The following is a 5,099-nucleotide window of genomic DNA, read 5'->3' as shown; positions in this document are numbered from 1 at the left end:
GCAATGCCCATGATGCAATGCAAAATATGCAATGATGAATGCAACAAGCAAAACAAAACACACGACGAAACTTGGAAAACATGGAAGGCCTCTGGAGCTCCGGTCTTGGGGCGTCACAACACTCCACCACTACAAGAGGATCTCGTCCCGAGATCTAAGGATGGCACCGAAGAGAAACGGAAGAGGAAGAGAAGAGGTAAAACTAAGTTGCTTCTTTGACAAACGAGTGAAACTAACAAACCTTGAGAGGTTTAAAACTTGAAAGAACACAACTGTAACGCCCCGGATACAACTTTCCATATTTGTAACTCCGACTCTTGCCTTTTCCGGAGATGCGATATGAGTTTTTCCTCATGGTTGGGTTTTTGTCTTCGTTTTGCATTTTTTCCATGTCATGCATTTCATATCATGTCATCATGTGCATCACATGTTGCATACGTGTTCGTCTCATGCATTCGAGCATTTTCCCCGTTGTCCGTTTCGCAATCCGACACTCCTACGTCCTCTGGCGTCCCCTTTTGTCTCTTGTTCGTGAGCGGGTGTTAAACATTCTCGGAATGGACCGAGATTTGACAAGCGGCCTTGGTACACCACCGGTAGACCGTCTGTCAAGTTTCGTGCCATTTGGAGTCTGTTTGATACTCCAACGGTTAACCGGGGAACTGTAAAGGCCTCGTGTGTGTTGCAGCCCAACACCCCTCTAAAGTGGCCCAATAATCCATCGAAACCCCTCCATCCTCTCGGCCGTTCGATCACAATCGCGTGGCCGAAAACCGCACCTCATTTGGACATTCCCACCTCCTTCTACCTGTATATATGTGCTCCCCTCCGAAAATTCGCGTAGATGAAACCCTAGCAAACTCCCTCTTCGCGCCGCCGGACAAAAACCCCGCCGCCGGACATGTCCGCCGCGCCGGGCCACCTCACTCCGGCCAATCCGAGCACGCCACCTAAGCACTGCCGCCTCACTCCTCCACTCGCGTGCCGCCACATGTCGCCGCTGCCCTCCTCCACCCCGTGGCCCGCCAAGCCAATCCGGGACCCGCACGGGCCTGAATCTCCGCCACCGAGGCCCGCGAGCGCCCGCGCGCGCTACCGCTCCCCCCGAGCACCCCGCCGCTGTTGCGCCCCGCCGCCGTCACCCTCGCGCACCACCGCCGTCGTCCAAGCTCGCCCGCGGCCGCCCGAGCCACCCATGGTCGCCCGACCTGCCCGCCGTCGTTCGCCGCTCGCCGCCTCGCCCGCTCCGCCCCATTGCCGCCGCCGAACCGCTTCACCGGTCGCCGCCCCTTCGTCTCCGCCGCCGAAGCTCGCCGTCCTCCTCGCCGGCGCCTGGATCCGGCGACCTCGACGTCTCCGGCGAGTCCCTGCGTCTCTCCGTCTTCTCCCTCATCAACTCCGGCCACCTCCTCCCCAAGATCCAGCGAACCTCGTAATCCGTGCTGGGTCAACCCTAGATCCGGAGGGTGAGATTTTCCTCCAAGTCATTTTCTGGCATATTTTCAAGCCCTGTTCAACATGCCATAACTCCTCATCCGTAGATCCGTTTTGCATGCATGATATGTCAAACTGTTCATCATGATGTGCTCTTCATTTGGTTCCATTGTGCCATGCTTGTTTGGGTCCATCTTGATGCCCAAATCGTTGATGCAAGAGTGCTATAAAATGTTAGGTGCTAATTCTTAGCAGAGTATGAGCATTTGTCATTTTTGCTACATTTGTTGTGTGCTACATATGGACTTGGCTCTACATGTATTTTGGTCTATGCTATGCCATCTTTACAGGGGTGTATGCCATGTATTTTTGTGATCTTTGTGGTGACTAGCACAAGCATGCAAAGTAACTCTCGTGATATTGCTGATTTCAGAGACTTAGAATTTTACCAAGTCATTGCTCTGCTGTTATTTTTATGCCATGTATTCATGTTGCTACAGTGAGATCCATGCTTTGTTTGAGTATCTTCAGTAAGGATGATTTTGACATATGGTTGTGCTCTATCCATCCATGTCTCTGTTTGCAATTATGGAGTGCCCTAGCATGATGTAATCTTGCTCTACTTTTGCTATAAAGTGTTCCTGGCAGATTGTTTACATGTTAATCAATTTTGCCATGGTTGTTGTAGTTGATCCATGCATGATATGAACTTGTTCTTGCCTTGGTTAGCTTCTTGAACATGCCATCTTGCTAATTATATGCTTATCTTGTCATGCAATGCCTTGTGTTGAGTGAATCGAGCTCACAAACATGCCTTCATAATTCTGTTTTTTCCATGCCCAGTTTTCTGCCAAGTCTGAATCTGTTAACGGAACTTGCTATCTTTACATGGGTGCCATCTTATCTTCTGATCATTTTTGGCTTATGGTCAGTAAGGGGCTTGTGTTCTATGCTTTGAGTAGATTCATGCCATGCCTTATTTTGCTATGATATGTTCTTGTAGCATGTTGTTTGCTTGCTCTAATTATTGCTTCCTGATGTTAATTCCTGGCATGTTAGTATTTTCACTAAGTCTGTGATGCTGATATCTTTTGCACTTTTGCCATGCTTGTTTGAACCTGCTATTGTGTGATTTAGCCGTAGCTCAGTGTTCATCTTTTGTCAAGCATCTTGAGTAGATCACTGCGATGTGCTTTGTTGCTATGTTGGAGTGCAGTAGCTTAGTTTCTTATTGCATTGTAGATGGCATCGTTTTCTTAATCGCAGAATTGTGCCATTCTTGTTTTGCTTGCCATTTGCAAACCGTGCATCCGATTCTGCTGATCTTTATATCGATTTCGACCGAAATAAACTCATCTTTCCAGCGGCACACTTGGTTTGCCAAGTTGATGCCTTGATCATCCTTTTTCCTTCCGGAACACGCATATGCATTGCATATCACATCCCGCATGTCATGTCATGTTTTGCATCATGTTGATTGTGCATTGCACCGTGATTGATTGTTGGTCCTTTGCTTGTGTTCTTGCTTTGGGTAGAGCCGGGAGATGAGCGCGTGATCGAGAAACCCATTGAGTACGCTTACGAGGATCAAGCTTTCGTCAACTCGGAGAACTTGGCAGGCAAGATGACCATACCCTCAAAATCACTTCTATCTTTGCTTGCTAGTTGTTCGCTCTATTGCTATGCCGCGATACCTACCACTTGCTATATCACGCCTCCCATATTGCCATGTCAAGCCTCTAACCCACCTTTTCCTAGCAAACTGGTTTTTGGCTATGTTACCGCTTTGCTCAGCCTCTCTTATAACGTTGCTAGTTGCAGGTGAATATGAAGTTTGTTCCATGTTGGAACATGGATATTGTTGGGATATCATTATTATCTCTTATTTACTTTAATGCATCTATATACTTGGTAAAGGGTGGAAGGCTTGGCCTTATGCCTGGTGTTTTGTTCCACTCTTGCCGCCCTAGTTTCCGTCATACCGGCGTTATGTTCCTTGATTTTGCGTTCCTTACGCAGTTGGGTCTTATGGGAACCCCTTGACAGTTCGCCTTGAATAAAACTCCTCCAGCAAGGCCCAACCTTGGTTTTACCATTTGCCACCTAAGCCTTTTTCCCTTGGGTTCTGCAGACTCAAGGGTCATCTTTATTTTAACCCCCCCGGTGTAACGACCCGGATTTGGTAAAATCCAAGTCTTTGTGCTTACTGTGCTATCCCTGGATCATAGCTAGCACGCACAGTAACAAAAATGAATATCAGTAAGACATACATCATTCTACTACAACGATAGATCCAGATATATATATAAATCATACCTTAGGCACAGCTCAAGCTGGTAGATAATACAGCGGAATTATACGTAGTCGCTAAGTTAGGCTCCATCAACGCCACTGGGCTCGTTGAGTGTAGACCATAACCCTATCGTCTCTTAATCTGTCAAGATCTGCACATGACAGGTGCAGGTGAGTACGTGGAATGTATTCGCAAGTTGCAAAGGAAAGTTTAACAGAATATATATGCAGGGTAAGAATTGTGGAGGTTTCATTTGCGTAAAGCCAATTTTCTCCTATACTAAATTTTATAAATTACTTTGGAATAGAAATAGTTTTTAGTATAAAAAGTAGGAGTGGGACACTTGGATATACGCACCAGTGCTCAGTCTCCAAAATAGTTTTAAAACATACATAGGGTTGAGGTGAAACACATTCACTGTGCTCATTCCTCAACTTTAACCCTTAAAATAGATTTTTAGAAAAGAGAGGGGAGATTCTTCTTCAGTCCAAGTCTTCAGTTGCTCAAAATTGCCCGTAATCGGGGGCACAACTAATCGATTAGGTTTAACCCTCTGCAGAGGTCGTACACGTTCCCCACATGACACAACCAACCCCGTTTATCGTTACACACTTGGGTGTACGACTAGGAGGAGATTGTGACGAAGCCTTTCCGTAACAGCCCCCTATACCGCCAAGCCGCCCGCAACTTCGGCACGAAGGCCTCTCTCCGATGGCGGTCCTGGGGTAGGGTTTCCCGTTAGTACTAAGCTAAGCCAGGGCCCATAGTAGCATGTGCATGTACTGGAAGCTACATCAAACTGTACTTGGAAGATCTCAGTCCCCTGGACGACGGTCCCCACCAAAAACCTGTGTGCAAGACCCCAGTCGGGCGCATTCACTTCAAGACCCCGATTGGGCGCAATCACTTGTAGACGCTCCCGTCAATACCATTCCGCCCAGGGAGTAGAAGTAAAAAAGTATATAATTTTGTTTTTAACAGTTTTCACAAAACGTTGCCCAAAAGAAGGCAAGTTTAAAGGTTTAAAACAATTTTGGTTTTCATCCCACCCATTTTATGCAAGCGTGGCCAAGCGTGTTTACAAGTCTTGAACCTATGGCTCTAGCTAGTAATAATACTTTGTAAAACTTTTGTAAAACATGCATAGTATTTAAATTCAAAGAGATATGCATAATATAAAAATATAGGTCAGAGCATGATCAAATTGCAACTTGCCTGATTCTTGAAGTTGATATATTCTATTTCGAGTCGTCTCTCCTTCACCTTACGATATATCTAACGATACAAGAAAATAATTTAACACACAACAATTGCAAATGAAGATCCAAATAAAAGATACAAATTCACAATAAATACATTCATAGGATAATTA

The sequence above is a fragment of the Triticum urartu genome, chromosome 6A (genome assembly GCF_056163025.1).
Source record: "Triticum urartu cultivar PI428250 chromosome 6A, HENAU_Tu73, whole genome shotgun sequence".
Taxonomy (NCBI): domain Eukaryota; kingdom Viridiplantae; phylum Streptophyta; class Magnoliopsida; order Poales; family Poaceae; genus Triticum; species Triticum urartu.
Note: the sequence above shows the minus strand (reverse complement) of the source record.